The sequence below is a fragment of the Acipenser ruthenus genome, chromosome 19, assembly GCF_902713425.1.
Source record: "Acipenser ruthenus chromosome 19, fAciRut3.2 maternal haplotype, whole genome shotgun sequence".
NCBI classification, from domain to species: domain Eukaryota; kingdom Metazoa; phylum Chordata; class Actinopteri; order Acipenseriformes; family Acipenseridae; genus Acipenser; species Acipenser ruthenus.
Genome location: NC_081207.1, coordinates 6,025,424 through 6,049,831, shown reverse-complemented (window position 1 = coordinate 6,049,831; position 24,408 = coordinate 6,025,424). Strand labels below are relative to the sequence as shown.

The following is a 24,408-nucleotide window of genomic DNA, read 5'->3' as shown; positions in this document are numbered from 1 at the left end:
TAAATGGAGAAAAGTAGTCACTGTGCTGTTTGGTATCACTGTGTGCACCACACTGAACATGGACCAGAGAAAGCAAAGGAAAGAGTTGTCTGAGGAGATCAGAAAGAAAATAATAGACAAGCATGGTAAAGGTAAAGGCTACAAGACCATCTCCAAGCAGCTTGATATTCCTGTGACAACAGTTGCAAATATTATTAAGAAGTTTAAGGTCCATGGAACTGTAGCCAACCTCCCTGGGCGCGGCCGCAAGAGGAAAATTGACCCCAGATTGAACAGAAGGATAGTGCGAATGGTAGAAAAAGAACCAAGGATAACTGCCAAAGAGATACAAGTTGAACTCCAAGGTGAAGGTACGTCAGTTTCTGATCGCACCATCCGTCGCTTTTTGAGCGAAAGTGGGCTCCATGGAAGAAGACCCAGGAGGACTCCACTTTTGAAAGAAAAACATAAAAAAGCCAGACTGAAATTTGCTAAAATGCATATTGACAAGCCACAATCCTTCTGGGAGAATGTCCTTTGGACAGATGAGTCAAAACTGGAGCTTTTTGGCAAGTCACATCAGCTCTATGTTCACAGACAAAAAAATGAAGCTTTCAAAGAAAAGAACACCATACCTACAGTGAAACATGGAGGAGGCTCGGTTATGTTTTGGGGCTGCTTTGCTGCGCCTGGCACAGGGTGCCTTGAATCTGTGCAGGGCACAATGAGCACGTCTGTATATATATATATATATATATATATATATATATATATATATATATATATATATATATATATATATATATACATATGAGTAGTTATAGTTCAAGTGAAGTTAATTCAAAAGGGCATCAAGATTACTTAGATTTTATATTCAAACTGGATTCAAATTAACAAAGGGATTCTTTAATTATTCATTATTATAACAAATTACATTAACATTAACTTGGATGCTGTAAGACAATATATCAAAACATATTTCTTCAAATAGATGCTTCTTGCATAAGAATCCAATGGATTTCTAAGAGAATACAGAATACTAAACTATGCATTACTTGTTAATAGTAAACACTGGGCAAATACTTCTGAAAGACAATTCACATAGATAATGTGCACAGCATTAATACATAATAAAGGAAAAAAATAGATTAGCATTTGCCAGCAACAGAATAAAAACACTCTGAAACACAAGTAGGCCTGTAAGGAAATCTACAAGGCTTATTTTTGTTTATTTGAAGCTCTCCTCTCCTCCTGTTGGTGAGAATCAATCCTCTGGTTAACCCTTTGACTGATACACAGTTATCCAATCCAAAAGTATTCTAAAAAATAATAATTTAAAAGAGCAGCCTGGAACTGTGTATCCCAGTTGCTGGCCATCTCATTCAAGTGAAGTGTTATGGAAACTGGTAATACCTAGGGACAAATGGGGAAGGGTCTTTTGCTTATTTGGTGATAATATTTTTTTATCACAACAATAATTCAAGAATTCCTCATGTTTATATAATGCACTGTATATTGTACTGGCTAAATGTAGCCAGAATGTCATCAAAACAACAAGTATTTCACCTAGGTACAGGTACAGTTTGGCTTTACCAGGAGAATTTGGGAGTTTGTTTTGACTCCTATTGCATTGCATTCTGGTACTTGTAGTCCTGCATCACTTGTAGTACTGCATCAGAATTACTTAAATATCAGCATGTAACTAATAGAATAAGGCATTCCTGTGAGCTAATGGTCGGGGATCAACAGCGTGGCCCTGAATACGAAAGACTCATTGAGATCGGTCGTCTGCTTCTCTCCTTAGAGACGCCAGAGTAATTCTCTGGCCTGCTGTGAATCTCCATGTGTTACAGCTAATGCTTTCTTCATATGATACTGTGGGTGTGATGTACTGTCCCCTGAGATGATGCAGTAAGCTTTTTGCCTGAGTCCCAGCTGAGCTTCACCTGACATCTTCGAACCAACCAGTCAGAGCTAGAAAGACTTCTTGTCCGCCTGCCTGCCTCCTGCGCTGTGATTGCTGTGAGATCGACTATCTGAATCCTCAATGTAAACGATTAGAAAACATGGGGGCTAGCTGGTACAGCCTTTGATACCCTCACTTATGGAGGCCTCAGCTAGTGTGGACTGGTCAGTTCAATCTGTACAGTATGTGCTCTGTGTAATTTTCTAAAACAATGACTCCAAAGATAAAGTTAGCTATACACATGTGTTTCCCAACACTCAACACTTCCCCTTTGTCTTAAACATTCTTTCCTTTGCCACTGTAAAAGGACATGTGACTGATGTCATTGCCATGTGTTTCAAAGGCCCTGTCACAACAGCATCTGTTCGTCTCACCATTTTCGTCAGCATTTTTATTCGTTACTTTTAAAAAAGCAACAAAACAAAACAAAAAAAACCAAAGGTACTTCACAAAAAAGGGGAGTGAGAGAATTATATAACTCTCTCAGGACTGGGATCACTATGAAATTGAATTTTGTGCTGTCCGCACTATAATGAAGGTCAAAAATGTGAGTGTATAGTCATGACTGATCTAGCTGATCCTTTGGTCGTGGGGTGCGGGTAGTGCCCTTTCAAATGTCTTTGACTTTTCAATACAGCCGGTCAAAGATCGGTCACACAGATATTTTTGATAGTCAAGTAATTGTCAATCTAATTATATTTTCCCGACCTTTACAGAATTAGCTCTGCACTCCGCCCTTATCATATTTCCGAGAACCTCTTCACTTTTTTTTGTCACATCCACACATCCCCTGCAAATCCCCTGGCTTGTGCTATGAGCCGCTTGGTTTTAAAGAGCGCGTTGAGAAAACGATGCAGCCTCAAACACACGAGCCAGAGAAAGTACTGTACGGCATGTAGACTATTCACCTAAAGAAAACTTCTCCAGCGGGAGCTTTTCAAAATACAGGACGCTCTCTTCCATCATTTGTCAAGACTGTTCCTCTTGAGGTTTCGGATTTAGTGGACTTTTTCAACTCCCAGGACATCAATAAGCCTCTACAGTCAATATTTGTGGTACGACTAAAATTGCTATAAAATACTTAAAAGCCGTGCCATAAAAACTAGGACGATATGAAGAGATCAAACCAGTGACAGAACCTGAAGCAGAAACTAAAACAATTCAGGACAGGCTTGGTAGCAAAGAAAAACGTGGCCAGTTCATTTCTCTTAGCTTGTCCTCGTAGCGTATATGTTTAAAAGGGCTTTATATAAATGTTTTGTTGAACATTTGTATTGTGCAGCGTATCTTGCATCTTTAGTTTAATCTGTATGGAGCCCTGCTTTTGTTCTCAATGTAGAGCACGGCTAACTTGATGAATGCTACGTACAATTGGCAGAAAGCATGTTTATAAACGTGACAAACCAGGGTGAACTGTTTGAATTTGTGTTATTAAATCCCAAACAAAGCTAATAATAACAAAGCATTTATTGTACAATATTAAATGACTTGCAATAATAAACCACAGAATCCAACATTCTTAATACACAAAATTATTCACCTTGCACTGTTACGGGAAAACCATTCACCACAGATGAAGTATACAGACTTGACTGCATGAAATGATTTAGCCTGTTTTTTTGTGAGCTTATTGCTCTTAGTGCTCTGGTTTTTTGACTCATGTAATACTATTAATATCCAATGTCAACATAGACAGTAAACATGATTCATTTAAAACTCCGCACAGGTTCATGTCACTATCCACCATCCATGACTGCGAGCACTGCAGTTTCCACATCGAGACGATTTTCCTGTAACTCCGGTCGGGCTGGTTTCCATAGTTACAGTGGAGACGCGGCCTGTTTAACAAAGCATGAGACTGCAACTGACAAAAAAAACAGGAAATGAAGTGACAGAAAAAAAATATATATGATAAATTATTATTTAACTGAGGTAAGACATATTTGATGCTATACACTGTGTGTAATTAACTAAATGTTAAGATATGTTTGTAAATAAGTTTATCGTGCTTTAATGTTGATATTGACGTTTTGTAGTGCAAATTGTATGGCAAGTATTTATTTCCGTAACATCCATCAAGAAGCTGATTTATCCACGGCTTTTTTTTCTTCCCACTTAAATTTGGCACGAATCCAGTTCAGTGTGGTACAAGTCGAAATATTATTATTATTTATTTCTTAGCAGACGCCCTTATCCAGGGCGACTTACAATTGTTACAAGATATCACATTATACATTATTTCACATACAATTTCCTATTTATACAGTTGGGTTTTTACTGGAGCAATCTAGGTAAAGTACCTTGCTCAAGGGTACAACAGCAGTGTCCCCCACTGGGGATTGAACCCACAACCCCCCGGTCAAGAGTCCAGAGCCCTAACCACTACTCCACACTGCTGCCCCATATAGTAACACTTTAGTGCTAGTCTAATTACTATTCCTTTGTAGTCCAGTCTAGAGTGCATATATAACAGCATTAGCGAAAGGATTTCCATCATGTATACTGGTGTGGTGTTATTTTGTGGTACAAGTTAAAACGTGGTACCAGGCATGCGCAAATTATTTACCTTAAAAAACAAGGAAACGACCATCTGAAAGGGGTACCGTACAATTTGAATGCGTAATGTAGGCTTTCATCTGCAGCAGACAGGATTATCTGTAAAAGCAGGCTGGAGAATAAAAAGGTGAGGATATAACGTTTCTGTGCTGACTCACAGCACTGGGCTTAATCACTATGGGAAGTCACAAATCAGTAACCCGTATCTGCTCACAAAGAGGTCTTGGCAAGGCTGCAACCACTGAAATAGCTACATGGCTACATGGTACAGTAAAACCCAGTATAGATTTAAAGTCTAATAATGTACTGTACTTTAGCAAATAAAACAGGGCCAGGTGTAATTGAATACTGAAGGTGTAAATATACTGAATGTAAAAAGACTGGAAAAAATGACCTTCTTGATTGTAAATTAAGCAAGAATTCTAACCTGGCTGAAATCCTATTTTGTTATTCAACAGAATTTAATTTCAGGAAACCTGTGTGCATTGTAGTACATGACTATACTGCACAAATGTCATGATGTTTAGCCAGGAGAGTAGCTAAAATATTATGATTTATAGAGGACCTGGTGACTCTTTTAGTTTGTTTAAATTCGAAACTTTGTTCAAAGGCTCATACTTTCTTGTCCTAATACCTATTCTGTTTGTAGGCCTTATGGGAACAATGCTAGAGGAAGGGGACCTTGACACACTCCTTGCACGCAAAGAACAATTATGTCCTAAGAATAAACATCACATGATCTGTCATAGCAAAATGAGCTCTTACCATGCAACAAAGAATGCCATGTTAAAAATGTAGGTTATTTATTGATTCTATATAAGTGAGCCAGATTCACCTTTTTGGGTTATATCTAGCACTTCTAGATTTAAAAAAACTCTTCATGGTGCATACATTATTCTGATACGTCTCGGCTTTGCTATATGATACTAAATGAAGTTATTTAACTAAATACCTTAGGAATTCATTAAAGGTGTGTGTGATTGAAATTAACATCTTACTAATCTTATTAAAGTTACATAACCACTTTTGAGTTACAGTCCCATCTCTCTCTAAATCCCCTGGTACTGTGGTTTTTTAACTGCAAATCTGCCGTTCTCCACTGTTTCCACTGTTGTGGTCCAGCAGTGTGGAGTAGTGGTTAGGGCTCTGGACTCTTGACCGGAGGGTCGTGGGTTCAAATCCCAGTGAGGACACTGCTGCTGTACCCTTGAGCAAGGTACTTTACCTAGATTGCTCCAGTAAAAAAAAAAAAAAAAAAAAAAAACTATATAAGTGGGTAATTGTATGTAAAAATAATGTGATATCTTGTAACAATTGTAAGTCGCCCTGGATAAGGGCGTCAGCTAAGAAATAAATAATAATAATAATTAAACTTAAATGGCCTCAAAGCTCAAAGGAATATAAAACCTACCATTCCACAGACTTGCACTGTATTAATGCTGACTTAGTGAAATAGGATAGTTGTTAGCTTTACTTTAACTTTTGTCTGAAATCCTTTCCAGTGTTAAAAAAAAAATTAAATCCCCAAGAGTAAAAGTACAATATTGAATACTCGTGTGTGCATTCTCCATTGAGTCTTGTTCTACTAGTTAAGCTAGTGCATACTGCTAACTCAACTAATAATGAAAAACTGCAGGGGAGTGCCCTACAAGGTTACAAGGGCAAGATCCTTGAACACATCCTCTGTAAACTGTAAACTGACCCCAATCTGTCTTGACTATCCATACCGCAATGTAACTGTCCTGGACATCAACCAACAAAAATAAGGACAGCTCATTCAGTAAATCATTCTATTTTAAACGATAAACTTTTGAACTACCTGCCAAAAAGGATCAGTGATTCATTTCAATTTAATTCTTCATTTGATTCAGCCTGAAGGACTGTGACATCCAGCAGTATCGCCAGGAGTACGAGAAGCTGAAACGAGAGCTGGAGAGGAAGATCCAGGAGGTGGAGGGGGAGCTGGCACTACAGAAACAGGTACCTGCCAGTGCCCACTGTAAATCAGCCATTGAATCAAGCCGGGAGAGGCCATTTAGTTGACTGCTTTTCTATATTTAAAACCTTATAAAACATTCCCTCTTAGCTTGAAGGATCACAGATAATATTATTGTATTTAAATAGAAAGAATTGTAAGTGTCAGACCTGGCAAATTGTTCTAAGGCTTCAAAATTTAATTAACTTTGCAAGACCATGGTTGTAAACAACAACTTCCTTTGCATAGCAGTTGGAAATATGCCAGGTTTACAAGGAGCCTCACACCTCGACAAATAATGTGTGGTGTTCCAATAACGCTCATAATTAATTATGATTAAACCAAGCTCTAAGTGCTATATAATAGCAATCTTATTTCCATACAGAATGTGATGTGTATACATGATATTATGTCTTCTTTAAATCAATATACAGTGTTACCAATCCAACATTTTGATGACATATTGCCTGTGGTTGGGTGATTGGGGTCTCTACTAATCATCCAGCAGCTAAAGCTTCTGACAGCTTTCTGCTGACCAGTATCTAACCTTTCAACTGTGAGGCTACCCCTGTGTTAGAGCCCATATGAGAAAATACAGGGAATTGGTTGTCATTTCTAACATCTGCAATGAGATCTACAGCTGTAGGTCTAGAATGCATTGTAAAACGTATTTATTGTAAATTGATTTGCGCTTCTGCTTTATTTATTTTACTATAAATATTGATGCTTATTGTTTGAGGTTAGATAGACTACCCAGAAGCCTCCATATGACACAAAAAATGAAGATGACTCAATGCAAACCATCTACATGAATTATCCTGAATAGCAAGTTGAGAGCTCCAGGTGCCAAAAATATATAATGTGATTAATCACAGGCTTGGGTTACTAGAGTACTGCTTTTGCTGTGCAACAGTTCCACCTATGTTGTATTTGTGGCTTGAGTCCAGCTGCCCAGGGAATGTCTGGCTTCTTGCCCCCCCTACTCAGTTGTGTTTAATAAGAAGAGAAGATGTGAAAGCCTCAGGTTCTCCAGTGAGAGATGAAACCTTATTACTATATTTAATGAAGCTAGAGCTAGAGTTGTATGTAATATATCATAGTACATGTGTGGCATAAAGCATTGTAACCTGATGTACATGCATGTATCTAAATATAAATCACCTATTATACATTTTTCAGGCGCTGATGGTGGAGTTTGACAGTGGGATGAGAAGGAGAGAGCATGAATTCAATCTGAGACTTGATGAGATGAGCAATGTCATTTTCTCACATGAGCTCAAGGTAAATACATAAGATCTAATCATCTAATCTAATTAATGTCACACATGTTGAATAGAAATATGTACTGTATTTGTAAAGCCAAATGCAGAGAATGCTATTTTAGTACCTGCAATATTACCAGTGAAACCACTTTCAGTATTTATATGGGTTATTAATGAAATGTTTCCCAGATCATGCCTTTGTAGTATGGGTTTGGGAATGCTTTGCACGGTAACAAATACAACAGGGTTGGCAAAAAAATATAATGTTCAAATAAAGGTCCTTGTAGAACACAAAACAGCAAGAAAGAAAGTGTAACATGTTAAAACTGTTTTGTAAAACATTAGTTTTCATTAATGTAATATTATCTAATGTCATTTTTTCCTTTTTTTGTTTTAGGATAAACGAACTGGAAGATAAACTTGATGTGCTGGAGTTAAACTGGAAGAAAGAAGAATAAATATTCACCAGAAAGTAAGTTTGACTTGGGTATCATCAGAAATTGGATTTAAAAAATAGTAAATCACTGCCGTTTTGTATATGCATTACCTTTTGCAAAGGTGAAAAGAGCATACAGAATACTGTCTTGTTTGATGTGCAGACACCAGGAGTTGGACTGTTTTGCCTGTGAAAGGGACGCAGTGCTGGTGACAGTGAAGGAGGCAGGTTCAGGACCTGGAGAAGAACCTCAGGGAGCTGCAGACCAGCCTGGAGACCCTGGAAATGGAGAAGCGGAGACTGGAGTGGAACCTCGTAGACACCTTGAGGGAGAAAGAAGAGCAGCTGGAAAAGTAACTTAAAGGAATAAAATGATCAAGTAGCGATAGTGTCTAAATAAATCAATCAATCAACAACAACAGTAATGTAATACATACGCATCAACCCATGAGGGTAATATTTTTGGAAGCCATTCAATTTTGATAGCCTCACCTTTTTTTCCAGCTATTTCATCTTCCTGGCTGCTTGTTGTAGTTTTTAACATTTTTCTAGTTAAAAGGTTATGTCCCGCCTTCATGCTTCCACAGTCAATGAAAAGCACCATGCCACCATACTGATTTATTTAACAAGACTCATCCTCCTTCTTGTCAGTTCCCCTTGTAAGCAATTGCATTGTCTACAGCAACTCTTAAGAGTTGTTTTGACAGAGCAGATCAGAGTGGAGTGCCAGTCAATGGCCTGTGCTGGGTCAGCACTGATGAATTAGTTTGTAGACACAAATCTTTTGTGTTCTCTTTAGATGCCAATCCATCCTGCTATGTATTATCAAGGTCTAAAATCCCTGTCTACGACTTGAAATAGTACTCTCACTGCCTGGCTCATAGATTTGAATTTCCCTAGGATTGGCTGAAACTGCTTTGCAATGTGTCTTGTTCATTCTTGCTATTTATACAGGCAGATCTCTGAGCTAATATAGCAAGGTTGGAATGAAACCTCTGTTTCTCAAGATGCAGAGAACCAGCACAATTAGTGGAACAGCTGCAGAAGAACCTTGCATAACTAACATATGAACAAGCAAGCTGGCATTTCTCAATGTCTTTAAGAAAGCTGACCTAGATATTATTAAAATAATAGTAATAATAATAATAATAATAATAATAATAATAATAATAATAATCTTTAGCACTTGATCTTACATTCTGATAATGCATTCTAAATTTAAGTTAAATTTAAATCAGTTAAATATTTAATAGATTTATTTTTGGTATATGAAAAAGCAGATAGATTTTTTTTATTGTGTTTTTTGTCATTGGGATTCACTGCATATATCTTCAGCATAGATACAAAAGGCTGTTTAAACTAAATGATTTAGTGTACATAAAGTATTTATTTAAGATGGTTATTCACAGAAAAAACCTTCTGTGAAAATAAAAACAATATTGAAACCACACAGTCATTCTGCAGTCGACTTTTTAAATCTCAAATACGGGATGCTAGACATGTACAAGCATGCGTTTGCATTGTGTTCAGTAGTCTGTGCTGTACCCATTAGTGTCAAGTGGTCGTGCCTGCTTGGTTTCTGCTGTCACAGGGAATCACTGTTAAACAAGCAGTACTGTTCTTTGGATTAAAAAGCTTAGGATGTATTCATATTCATACGACTATGATAAATCCTAATCGGCTAAATGCAATGAACAGCTCTCCTTGTTTATTCATAATTCTTAAACCTCATTTTTTGGTTGTAGATGAGTTGTAAAGTAGTGGCCTTTCTTTTGCCTGTACTGAACTAATACCTCTAATACCTGCAATGGCATTTGGTGTATCACATATACACCCTCTGTAACATATTGTGTTCACAATACAGATGCAAAAGCCAACATTTTCATAGACCATATACATGTTCTTTGTTGTTTTGTCCCAGGCTTTGCGGTGAGCTGGATACAATGTGATCAGGCTGGGACGCTTACATTGTTCAGGTGTCCAAGAAAACAGTTGCAAAGGATATGCAGGTCCAGTCTCTGGCAGAACAGAGGTCCAAGGTGAAGACAGAGCTGGTCAGATATAAGGAGGATGTGGAGAGGTGAGGGTCCAATTATTAGAAGTATTAATCACTATAATTACAGGAAGTGCTGTATGTAGTGTATTTGCAAAAGAAGAGCAAATGGGATTGGTATATAATATGTTTAATGCTCAGTTAACATTATTTCTTATCCCCCTGGGGATGGATACCCCTGGTGACTGAAATATAGGGCAAGCCTTTGTATGTACTCTGTACCACACTTTTCCATTTAATTGCTGACAAGTCGCAATCTCTCACCTGAGAACTTGAGTTGGGCATTCTGTACTCAATTGGAACAATAAAAAAGGATACAAATTGCTAGCAGCTGGATGTCAGCCTGCAGAGTGTTTTGCTGAGCTAGTAATCCATGTCTTCTCTTTCTCTTTCTCTGTCTCTGTCTCGGGTACAAACATCAGCTGTTTCAAACTCTGGAGCGTGAGCGCAGTCTGGAGCAGGCCAAGGTACAGGCAGAGCTGGACTGGCAGAGGCGCTGTGAGGATGCAGAGAGAGACCAATACTTAAAAAAACGAGAAGCTGATTCAGGGTCACTGTAAAGCCCGAGATGAGGTGGGTGAGGTATTTAGAATTAGAATTTTAGAATGAATATAAAACCCAATTTTTTTTCAAATTTCCAATATTATTAAGTAATTATTAAGTTTATTTGTGAAAGACTTCATATTTTACACTTGGGGCTGTCTGAGCAAGCCTGAGCAAGGTGGATTTATGTAATAAGGTCAGCATAAACATGACCACAAGGGTTGTGCACAGCAAGTTTCTTCCCCTTTGAAACAAGGAGCTTGGTAAACAATTCCAATGGATAATCTCTGACATACTAACTGTTTCAAGTGGGAAGAAATTACCAGTCAACACACCAAATGGTTGTTTTTAATACTGACCTCATTAAAGAAATCCACTTTTGTTTAATTCTTGCTCCGAGAAAGTCCCAAATGTAAAACTGCAGTATGCTGAGGTTTTGTAATACTTCCAACAAGTTTGGTAGAAAAGCATTTCATTTTGTATTAATGCTTCTATGTTCAAGTACAGTTTAAACTTTACATATAAGAAATATACATTACAAAGAGTAATGCAAAACACACTTCCATTAAATGAATTTAAAGTTAATCATGAGAAAAATAGCATTACCATTGCTTTAGTTTTTTTAAAATTTTAAAACTGTTTAGTTCAGGCTGCTAAGTTTCCTTAGAATCCTGGGTATCCACATGGCAGCTGTATACCACAATGGTGTAGGCACAGAGTAAGCTGATACTCTGGGTCTACCATACTTTCCAGACTATGGCTGAACATTTGGAGAAGGAGCAGGAGCTGCAAGATATGAATGTGCTGGTGCGAAGTGTGACCCTCGAGAGGGACCGATCCATGGCTGCTTTACGCAAACATGGATTTCATTCTGAGAGAGAGACACAGGTAGCGGAAATGTTGACCGAATATATTTTTAGGATAGCCCTTTCCTAATATGTAAGCTAATTTCCAATAGTTTATTGCTGTGTTGAATGGGAGTTATGTGGAAAAATATGTGAGAAATCCAGTAAAGATGTTTCAGATTCCTTATAAAAATGTTTTGATCAATTCTGAAAAGAATAATTTTAAAGCTTTTATTTTGTTTGTTTTCTCATTTTGAATATATTTGTTTACGTCTAGATCTTTCCAAAACAAATACATGGTAGTGCAAGACCGTGTGTAGTCTTCAACAGACCACACATTATTTACAAGGCTTTAAATAGCACTTTGGGAATCATCTGCACAATGACAAGCTAGGTTGAGCTTATAAAGCTGATAAGCATTAATAAACTAGTTATAAAGCACGTCTTAAGTGTAGGATTAGTTAACACAAGTCATACATTAAAACCACCTAAACTCTATGCCGTTCAGCTTTTAAAAATCGATTGAGCATCGATTGAGCACCAGTGTCGTGATGTGGGAGGCATTGTTTAAAGTAGATTCATGCTAATCAACATGTTTTTTGGTTTGTTTTTGCTGGCACAGCCTAAATGTCAATTTGTGTATGCTATTTAAGAATTGCAAACAGGGAAACAAATACAACAGAATATATTGTTAGTAAGCTTGTTATTCCTGGAAGCTAACCAGAAATTTGGGAACAGTACTTGTTTCCCCTTCACAGAAAGCTTGCATCATGGAACTGCATACATATTGCTGCCTGGTTGAGCGAGTAAGTGAATAGGAGGAGGGTTGTATCCAGGAATACAAAAATGAAAAGGTCACTTTGAAATTGTTATGAATGCATTGTACTATTCATAAACATTTTGGCAACCTTGTTTATGAGCTTCTGTAAAACATGCAATAAGAAAGTTGTGAATGACAAAAAGACTCCCTAGGGACAGGAAATGAAGAGTTATATAAAAAATATATTTCTTTAAAAAAGCCAGTTTGTTACTTCTGGCTTTAATATATAAAACAAAAAAGTGACTTGGAACACATCGCCAATCGAGGACAGGAATGTGCTGGGGCAGATACATTGTAAAAGAAGCTGCCATGTACTCCTGTATCCCCTGGCCGGCTCAGGTACTTTGGTGCTTCAAGCCTATTGAATTTGCACAGCTTCATCAGTGGAGGTGAATAGGGGGGAAATGCTGTTTATGGAGAGCTTGGCTGCAAAATGAGTTCTTTCAAAAGGAACTGAAATGTACTGAATACAATGAAGAGTGCTGAGAATGTATAAATAATGCAAAAGTTAAGGTGATGCAGTATTTATTTCTAGATGACTGTCATTGCTCTGTTGTTTTCTCCTTGGTATATATATTTTTTTAAATTGTATTTAAGTACTAAATTCCACCCAGACACATCACAGAAACAAGCCAAGTTCACATGCAGATATTTTAAAAATGTTTTCAAGGCTGCGTTACCATGGCCTGGGTTTCCTGGGAGACATTGTGCTTTTGCATGTTTTGTTTTTTCATCTCTGCTTTTTTTGTTTGTTTAGTATTTTTGCATCAATGCGCAGTATGCAAAAGAAATGGGATCTCTTTTTAATTTTGTGTTTCTCTGTTTGCAATTCATAGACCATATTAAACAGAATGTTATGTTAGGAGTCTTTGGTATTCAACAACTTGCAATTGATCTTTTATAGACTGTTCTCTGTAATAAATAATTTTTCATTTTTTCTAAAAAGGATCTTTGGTGTTCAAAGGTTTATAAAAATGTCAAAGGAGAGGGGCTAATCCAGATGAGACTTTTTAGGGCATTTAATTATTTTTCAGCACCTTGTGTAGTAATAACAGAAGAGGTGACCTGGGTTGTAAGAATCCGAACGATTTACCTGGAAGTCACCGTGCCATTTAGTTTTTTTTTTTGTTTGTTTCTCTCCTGTAAGCACTCAGGTTTTGAATTAAAAAATAAACTTAACCTAGACAAGCCCATCGTTGAAACAAGGGAATTTTTCTTCAAGGGAAAAGTACCAAATCTGATGTTGGCCTAATAGGAAAATCTAAATGGCCAGTCCGCTTTCTGATATGATTCAAGCTGAGTCACTGTTTTGTCATGTCTGTGTCTGGCGTTGTGATGCCCATTACATTTCATGAAAATTTGCTGAATAAGATCACTATGGCAATTTGAAGCATTTGAATAGAATGGAATCTACTTTTTGTTTCCTGGGTCCCTCTTGATATTACAAACAAGATGTGCCAATTTAATGTGGTTTCCCTGGAGCATGTACATTTTTTAATTAAAAAAAATAAAAATGATAAAAAAATTATAATCTGGCATTGGTGAACTGAAACATAAACTCTAGTCTGGAGAGAGCATCCATTGGAACGGAGGGAAGTTCGAACTTTAACCTTGCACATTATTTATTGTAGCTACACTGTGTCCTTGGTTACTTGGAATTGCTCCAGACAGAAAGCTTAGAAATAGAAGGTGATAGTGGCTGCATTCCAAAAGAGCTAGGCAAGTCAGGGCAGGGATTATATTCCTGTTGACAAATACAGACACTCCTTGTTTTTTTAGAACTGATATAAAACAAAAGGACCTTAAAAAGTGAGCTAACTTTCATCAGGATTTTCAAAAGTTATCATTTGTGGACAAGCCAGCTGACTGCTATGTCACTCTCAGATGTCAGTTATAGCTGTCTGTTATAAAAAGAGGCTGCCCTTGGAAAGAACAGATATTAACTGCATAACAATGTGAAAATAGTTGTAGAAAATGTGGTGTGCATGTATCATGAATCACTTTCCCAATAAATATTTAATATGATTGTATTTTGGCCAATAGTGCTACCTGGTGAATGAATATTGCAGTTGCACAGAAAAAAAAAAACAAAAAAAAACTGACAGTATTGATTCATTGTGCTGATACTATGGGTTGAACAATGACAACAATGTTGTCTTTCTCTAATACAGTGATACGTGAGTCAAAATCTCCTATATAATAGGTGATTACCCTAGAGAAGTGTTTTTGAAGTTATCTCCTTATAATACAAAAATATATGTGTTTCTTTTTTATGGATGAACAGTTCCCATTAATAAATAAAACTGGACATTTGTGAAATTTAAAATCAGTTTTATTTAGATACAATAAAAAAATGTGTTTACTCAGAATCAAACAAAAAAGATCATAGTAGTAAATGGAACTTTGTTTATAATAGTGCCATCTAGTGGGGATTTCTCATACCTTATTTATTGCAAAGATAACAAAAAGCTGGGATAGTACTTTTGAGTGTTCGGATTCCATTGGCTCTTTTAAGAAGTTTTTTTTTTTTTTTTTTTTAAATAAATTTAGTCGTTGCCAATTAGTTTTTATTATTTTCTCCCCAAGTTGAAATGCCCAATTATTTTTAGGCTCAGCTCACCGCTACCACCCCTGTGCTGACTCGGGGGGGGGGGGGGGGGGGGGGGCGAAGATGAACACACGCTGTCCTCCGAGGCGTGTGCCATCAGCCGTCCGCTTCTTTACACTCTGCAGACACACCGTGCAGCCGCCTCAGAGCTACAGCGTCGGAGGACAACGTAGCTCTGGGCAGCTTACAGGCAAGCCCGCAGGCGCCCGGCCAGACTACAGGGGTCGTTGGTGCGCGGTGAGCCAAGGACACCCTGGCCGACCTAACCCTCCCTCCACCCGGGCGACGCTCGGCCAATTGAGCGCCGCCCCCTGGGAGCTCCCGTCCACGATCGGCTGTGGAATAGCCTGGACTCGAACTCGCGACGTCCAGGCTATAGAGCGCATCCTGCACTCTAGTGAGTGCTTTTACTGGATGCGCCACTCGGGAGCCCCCTCTTTTAAGAAGTTTTTGTGTAAAACAGATTCCCTTACACTAAAATGACCTCCCTTAATAGAATGTCTGCAGTTGCAATGTCAAAGATGAAAAACATAGCTCTGCATTCTGATATTACCATACTGATGTAGTTTAACTGGATTATCTCCAAAAGAATGAAAATATGATAAAGGTTATTTCCTTTCAGTTGTGGAATCTGGGAATTTGAATTAGGGCAAGTGCTTTCCACAATTAATATCATTTCTATTTTGTTTTCTTTCTCGGGGACAGGTTTTGAGCAGGGGGTGCTGACAAAGGGCGATTTCACTCAGCGACCTGATCCCAGCATCCCCCAAAACATATAAAGTACCCAGACTTGTAAGTGCTTTCTTTATTGTGTTTTATCACTTCTACAGAGTTGTACAAAGTGATGGTTCAGAAACAGACCATCTGCCCTATTAGAAACCATGTTAAGGGTTACTTTGTCACTGAAGCCTTGTGGATTATTCTACACCCTGATTTAAGACAGAACTTCATGTTCCAGAGTACATCAGGTCTCTAGAAGATGAAGTGAAAGAGCTGAAGGAGAAATGCAGACAACAGGAGGAACAGCTGGAGGAGACATTAAAGGCTCCCCGTAAGACACCAGACCCTTTCCCAGGATTCCCAGTCTCTGCAGACAACGCTTACCTCCAGAATCACACTCACACTCTCAGTGAGACCATAGGTAAATTCCAAGGGTTCTGTAAAATTGATGGCATTATATTCCCTTATTCTCCATCCCTTCCAGTGATGTAAAAGATCCATAATCTGTTCACATTCTCAACTTCCAGCTGGAAAATCTACAAATGCATTTAGCAACAGTGCAAGCTCCCTGAATTGTTCAGTTCTTTGTCAGTATTTTGTGAGATAATGTTAATTGTTTAATAAAAACAGTTGTGACAATCAAAGGACACAGAGACAAACAAATAATCCCAGTAACACTTGCCTGATGTAAATTACCATAACTTTGTAGGCATCACATTTTTCTATACATAGTTATGTTAAATAATATACTTTTTTTAATGATATTTTAAAGGACAGGATGCAAATTGTGTTTTTATCTTTGATTCGGCTGCTCTGTTTGGGGCTGCCAGTTTAATCAGATGCCTAATGTACCACCGTGCTATCAAGTTTGTCTTTTAAAAACTTTGTTTTAAAGTCATTAACTGTTCTCTCTCTTGTAGGCGGTCTTAGAGCTGAAAAATTCTCCATTGCTACAACTTTGAAAAAACAGGAGGCCAGGGTCGCTCAGCAGGAGCCCATAGTGACTCAACTCACACAGCAGGTAAAATCACAGTGTGAGGATTGCTTTCCTCTCTCCCCCTGTATGTCTGTCTTATACTGTAGGTGATTCAATGAGACAGGGAAGAAATATTAAAAAGACAAAATCTAACAGGAGTTACTGTACATCAGAAACATAATTAATGACTTGCAACATATGTTTCTGACTCTCTGTCCTAGGTACGTCTGAAGCAAAATCATTGTGACGAGCTTCGTTACAACCTGTCCAATCAGACAAGAGGAGTGGTGTGGAGATAGCTGGGCTGCGGGATCGCGTAGCAGGACTGGAGTTACAACTGACTGAAGCTCGCAAGGAGGCTGAGGAGTACTTCAAGGGTAACCTGCAGCAAAACCTGGAGGCTGTTACACTGGGGAATGAAGTGAGAGCAAAAAGCAGATTTTAAAAGTGGGGACCACACTTTCCAATTAGATGTGGAACAGATCAGGTTATTGAGGAAATTACTGTATTGTGGTTGCCTATAAAGGTAAAGCTGTCTTTAAGAAGTCTTTAATATAACACAATACTTTATGATTAATGCCTCTGCGGTTAGTTCTTAGTGGCTATGATGAATGTTAAAACATATTGTTCCTAGGGGGTCCACAATATAGTTAACTAAAATACATCATTTATTTACAAAATCAGCTTCTTCAGTTAGCTGTCATGGATCAGACACATGGATTATGGAGCTGTGTGCATGCTGTATTATTCATAGTTACTTTAATCTGATCATGTTTAAGAGAAACAAACAGAATGTAGTAATGTCAAGGATAAACCTTATCTGAATATTGCAGAATTAATGATGAGGCAATACATTTTTTGCAACATATGATTCTAACGAACCTGATTGGCTGCCTGATGTCAGGCATGGTCTGCAGCACTTTGCAGAACAGTCTTCTGTTAGACCATGCGTTTTTTCTCCCAACATTCCTAGATATTATGTCCTATTATATATATATATATATATATATATATATATATATATATATATATATATATATATATATATATATATATATATATATATATGCATGTTCTCAATTTATTTAGGTAAACAGGACATTGGGAAGCAAGCAAAAATAGCCACTTTAACTAATAACAAGCAGCAAAAGATGAATTCCTAGACAGATAGCAAGAGAGTGAACAGAGACGAACTTCAGCAGTGAAAACCTACTATTGTACAAACTATGTTTACCTACAGTGCATTTTACCTAGGTCTTTTTCCTTATGTTTGCAAGCTGTCCCACAGCTTTCAGCTTGTACTTGTTGTGTACTGTGTATTCATGATTCACACTTAAAATGCTCATTTTTTTATTAAAATATTTTTTTGTTTTGTAGGTTTCTGCCTTGAAGTTAGACATTGCAAGTCGACGAGCTCCAGTTTTGGTTGAACAGGTACCTCTCCACAAGTTTCAATATTTACCCTTCCTTTAAGGCTCTCTTTCGGCTGCACTGTGGTACTGAGTTGTAGTTCTTAGTCACTGTCAGTGACTATTTCTGTTGACTTTAATCTTTAAGGTGCATTATGTTGTTTTTTTTCTTGTTCTGCTTACCTTCCAAGAATGAAATGGTCAGTCAGTTGCAGGAGCAGATTCTGCATTTGCGGCAACAGCTGTATGTGTCAGGTCCGGGAGCCAGTCTCAACAGGTACGAGAAAGTGAATGTGCAGACGCTACAGGCCAAACTGAAGCAGGTGGTGCGATACATTCCCATTGAGATGGGAAACAAGCTGCGGGCTGAGCTGGCAGGAGCTGGGCTGCAAGGTAAGTGTCTAGAAACTGCTGGAATGGAAATCATACAGTATATATATATATATATATATATATATATTATTTAGGTCAAAGAGCCAGCTGCCCATATATATATATATATATATATAGAGAGAGAGAGAGATACCCTTATTTTTTTTGGTAAATATATATTCAGTTGGCAACTTTACAATGCTGCTGTGGAAACAGTAATAAATAAATACTTCCAACCAGTTATTATTATTATTATTATTATTATTATTATTATTATTTATTTCTAAGCAGACGCCCTTATCCAGGACGACTTACCATTGTTACAAGATATCACATTATTTTTACATACAATTACTCATTTATACAGTTGGGTTTTTTAACTAGAGCAATCTAGGTTAAGTACCTTGCTCAAGGGTACAGCAGCAGTGTCCCTCACCTGGGATTGAACCCACGACCCTCCAGTCAAGAGTCCAGAGCCCTAACCACTACTCCAGAAATGATGCATTCTGCGGTGACAGTAGTGGACTGAATGCAGTTACAGCTATTGTAACCACCCTGTATATACTGAAGATTTTTCTCTTTACTCATTTGCAGGGACGTAGGGTAATTCAAGAGTTAAATTAGCGGTGGTATGGGGAATTTAGACAGGCATGTAAATTAATAGCTGTATTAAAGATGAACATACATATACTGTAACATTAACATCACAAAGTTGAAAAATTATATACATATTTTTTAAGTAGATTGGTGGTTTTAAGCATGTTGATTTCTTTTGTTTAAGTTTTAATGACATGCTTGTTTAAAGTACATCTAACAGACTTTTCTCGCTGGCCTCTTCGCTGCTGTCTTGGTAAATAATTCAAACATGTGTAGATTAATTCCACCAGCTGGCATTAAAGATGCAGGGAATCTACACTGAAATGAACTGGGTTTTTTCCCTAATTGATCTAATAATACATTGATCCTTGTCGATTTAAGTATGTTGATTAGACATTGACAACCATTTTGCCCTATTTTCATTGTAAACTAATCCTATCTTTGTCTGCTAGGAGCTTCAGTACGCACAAAGAGATCAGTATAGAAGACCCCCCCCCCCGATTTTACACCCCACGTTTTCAGAGAGTGAGGATGGGAGAAAAGCAAAGAGGAGCAATCCATGGGGCCAGCATGCAAGAGCTGGCGATGGTGATGAGGTACGTTCATATTTAAGGGGTACAGGACTTTGAAAATATAAACACTGGAGTACATTTTAAGTAATAATAACTGTACAACTAGGGCAGGAAACTTTGAAATTGCTAAGTATTGTAAATACAATTTTCTCAAAATGCACCAGTGCATTTAAACCTTTATTTATATGTTTACAAATACAGTATAGTATAACATACTGTAGATGTAAGTTTTCAGCTCATGTGTTAAATGTTCTATCTTTTTACTTAAATGTTTTCTCCCTAGAATTCTCCAGCAACCAGAGTACATATTATGCATTAAGGTATTTCCATATCTATATTGGGAGCCTTTGTACTTTCTTTCATCCCTGGTATGATACCCTGTTAATAACATGATAAATCATCTTCTATTGCTAAGCAGCAAGCCATAGGAAGCAAGAAAGAGAATACACCTCCAGAACTGAGCCAGTCACCTCAGCTCATCAGACCTGAGCACAGCCAATTGTATCCTGAGACGAGGCCTCTCTCCAGCCAATCACAGCCCCTGATGTCATCTTTTGGAGCAGACAGCTCTCTCCAGGATATCTGGCAGATGTTGGATAGAGGCTCAAGTCCGTCTGTCTGTACGCCACGGGAAGGCACAGAGCATGGTACTGTATGTGAGGACATAAATGTGTGCGCGTGTCCCCTCCCGTAAAGTATTAACTAGCTACATAGGACATACGTGTGTCAAATGACACTTAATAATAAACAATGGTAATTAAAATGCAATTATGTATGCATTGCCACATGTTTTCGTATTGAAACGATAATTCCACATTCCACACTTAATTATAATAAGGTTTTACAGAATACTTTTGGTTTGAAAGAAAAAATCCTTTCGTTACCTGTACTGTGTTACGTGTTGTCCATATCGCAGCATTTGGTTTGAAAGAAGAAATCCTTTCGTTACCTGTACTGTGTTACGTGTTGTCCATATCGCAGCGTTATAGTTTTAAACATACTAACTCTTCTGAAATTTGTAATCACACATAAATCAACTGGACCATACATTTCTCAACATTTACTGAGGAGCATTCGCAAGGGAAAAAAAAGTCTTCTATAGATTGCAGCATATCGAGAGCACGCTCCCTCCGGCAACAATGCTGGTTTTCTGTTCCCACAATGCCTCTCATTTCAGTCAAAGCATCAGCACTGTAGCAGGGAGCATGCACCGGATACAGTGGGATGCTTAGAAGAAAAATCTTTTTCTTCCGGCGCATGTTCCTGAGTAAAAGCTGAAAAAAAAAAAACCTTTGTTATCTAAACTAAAGAAAATCCTGTGATACAGACAACGGCAAGTACAGCAAAGGAAAGTAATATCAGTATAAAAATGAAATTTATGCAGTGCAAATGATAGACTGTCAAGCTGTTCAAAGAAATGTAGATTCCAACTCCTGATACGGAAGTACTCTGGGTTATTCTTTTTAGAACATGGGTATGTAGAGCCACAATACTTGACATGTGCAAGAAAATATGAATTGTCCTTGACATTTCTAAAGTTGGCTGTAGTTCACTTTAATAAAGTTTTCTGACTATGCTCATTGACTGTGCTCTGGCAAAATCCCAAGGACAGCAGTTAGCTAATGGGTATTGGCATAGACTTTATTAGCCTGATTTCAAAGCAGAGATTATACTGTATTTGATCAGGTTTTCACCTTAAAAGACTGAGTTTACAGTCTGTGTGTTGTAATAGTAGAGACCAGTTTTCTCAATTGGCTTAGCTTTGTAAGGGTGGAAACGTTACTAGAGGTTAAGCTACACAATCATCCCTTTCACAGTTTAAAATGAGCAGAGTGAGAAAAAACATATATTACAGCATATGCTAAACCCTTTGTTTGGATTAGGAGACATTTTTAACTGATTCTTAACAAAATCCAAAACTCGTTCCATCCTGTTTTCCAAAGTGTACTGTAATTATGTGGAATCATTTACCCTTTAAATAAAGGGCTCTGCTTCACAACTCAAGGGCGCTTGACCACCAAGTCATTACATTCATGCAAAAAGAATCTTGCTTTGTTATTCTAAATTTACTAAAGCTGCTCAGAAAAATTATAATTAAGAAAAGAATAACACTGTTGGCTTTTACAATAACTGTTTTAGTGATCTTTTTTTGTAATAGGTTAAAAAAATGAATATATTTTGATTTTTATTTGTGCATTTCTGAGTCGTTCTGCTTACCCCCTATGACCTTTAGAAGTACCCCCAGGGGTCAGCTGTTGAAAACCCCTGAGTTAAAGTAAGTAAGCTTGTGAAACTTGTAGTCTGAGCCAGTTGTACTGGACAGTTCTAGCTTGGCACCTCTCTGCTACTTTATTGATTAAAGCAGACTGGTAGGCACATTCTGGTCGGCTGACAAAATGCTGACTCAAGTATTGCATTAGCTGTGTATGAAATTAGCAAGCAAAGTGCAAGGGAGTTCAGGGACTGGAAGCAAGGGTACTTGAATGAGGTGATGCATGTAGTGTTGGGTAGGTCTGTGTCACAAGGCTCATTTTATCATATCTCTGATGCACTGTGTTGCAATAAAAATAGTTCATTTCATATAATCAGTTAAATGTTTCTCACACTTCTTGTAAATACTGTGCACTGAATGCAGAACACAAATAAAGTCACCATATCAGGATTATTTTCTAGGTTTTCTAAGTTCCAGGTTGGACAGTTATGCTTAAATCAACTACTGGTGTAACACAGATAATTAGCTGCCTGTATTAAGCCTCACTGTATTTAGGGTTAATCTGATAACTGATAAGAGGTTATCGCATATGAGTTGCATTATATTTACGCATCACGCTGCTCCGATATGACTGTCTGGTTCAGATATTGATCTATAGCAGACGATATCAGGAGTTACAAATTAAACAGCAGGAGATAGCTGTGTTACACAGGAGATCTGAATCTGACTGATGATGGGTAACAGAATGGTGAAACAGCACTCTTGGCCTAGGTGTACCGTGCTTTTGCTCCAGTGCAAACTTATTTTTCTTTTGCCTATCAACAGTAGAATGAGTTAACAACACAGAGTAACTCCTTTTGCAGGTCAACAAAAATTCTGTATTAACCACTTGTTAAAGGACTCCCTAAAATAAATGTATGACCTTATTTGACAGCTTTTAGCCCTTTTTCAAAAGCAAATTGGGAAGAATTTCTCCTGACAGTATATAGCTGTGCCTTCAAAACTGAGCTTGCTGCACATTTAAAAAGACATCCTGAGTTTAAAGATACATAGAGAATGCTGTGTTTTAAAAAAAATTATAATGTTAACATAATTACATGGAGCTTTGCCTATAAAATAAAACTTGACCAAGTGAACATAGAAACAGCTGTCTCCCTCATATATCGAATAACATTTGTCCAAGTGTAAATTAAACACCACACTGCAAAGCTACAGAACTACAATATAAAACAATGAGAGGAGCATGTTATAATTACATACTCATTTATATACCTTTCTACTGGTCAGAAGTACAACCTGTTTAAATGAATTGTGTATATTGTACAGTTAGTTTGTATACTTTTGATGCATCTTTTAAAAATCGTTTTTACAATGAGATGTTTTTATAGATCATTATGGTACTGTGTGGCAGTTGTCTCCTCTGTCTTGCAAATATTGTGAAACCAATCCTGACAATTAATTAATAATACAAAAAAAATTAAACATATGCATGGATATATATTGGTTTGTGCCACAGAAAGTTACAACTCCAGGAAGATGGACTAAAGCTGTGAACAGTGCCTTAGACTCATTTCTTATAGAACTCAAGTTGAAAGGTTTGCACGTGAACACCCACATACTATATCCAAATGTGTAGTCCCATTATTTATGTTCTAATTCCCATGAGCTTTGACTGCAGAGAAATGCACAAAGTGTATTAAATGGTTCTGTAATTCAGGCTTTTGTGACATGCGAAACAAATCCTGTTATTTATAATGCCCTTTATGATTTTTTTTTTTTTTTTTTAATTGCACTGCAATAGCGTGAGACTGCAACTTCAGGTCAGAGACCATGCTATTGTACATGAGGGCACAATGTGTTACAGACTGGGCATGGCACCAAGGTACATTTTATTGGCAATCTTGGATTGAGCATTTACTCAGATTTAGAACATTATTCCTTTCAGCTATGGTCTGATATGTATTTCAGTTTGAATTGCTTAGTCTTTCTGTTTTATTCTAATATATCAGGCTTTGGGCCTTGCTCTTCTAACCTGTGTAAATCATTTTGAAATAAAACAAGTGAACCTGTTTCTCTCATGTTTTAGAAGTGACTATCAGTGTCAAATTATACACCCTGGAGTGTACTTAAATTACGGCAGTCATTAGGGTACATTTTAAACATCATCAGTATTAAAATGAAAGACAAACTATCGGATACAACTCAAAAGTTTTATTCAAGCACATCATATCAAACATCTGCACAGCCAAAAAGCCATATTTAAATGAACAATTAAACATAAAGGGTTTATTTTCTAACTATAAAGCACTACAAAAAATGTAAAAAAAAAAAAATATTTAATAAACATTTCAAACGAAACTAGTGTGTAAACAGGATTATGTACATACAAAACTGTAAAAATAAAAGCAGTAACATGATTTCTCTTGTGTGTGTGTCACTCTCACTCAGGACAGAATCTAGGGCGAGCTGCTGCAGCCTGCAGCTTTGCTGTTTTCTGATCGTACAAA

General features: G+C 37.4%; 1 pseudogene; it reads left to right on the top strand.

The window, feature by feature from the left end:
- The first annotated feature begins 1,710 nt into the window (after window positions 1–1,710).
- On the top strand, window positions 1,711–24,408 carry LOC117424777 (coiled-coil domain-containing protein 57-like; annotated as a pseudogene).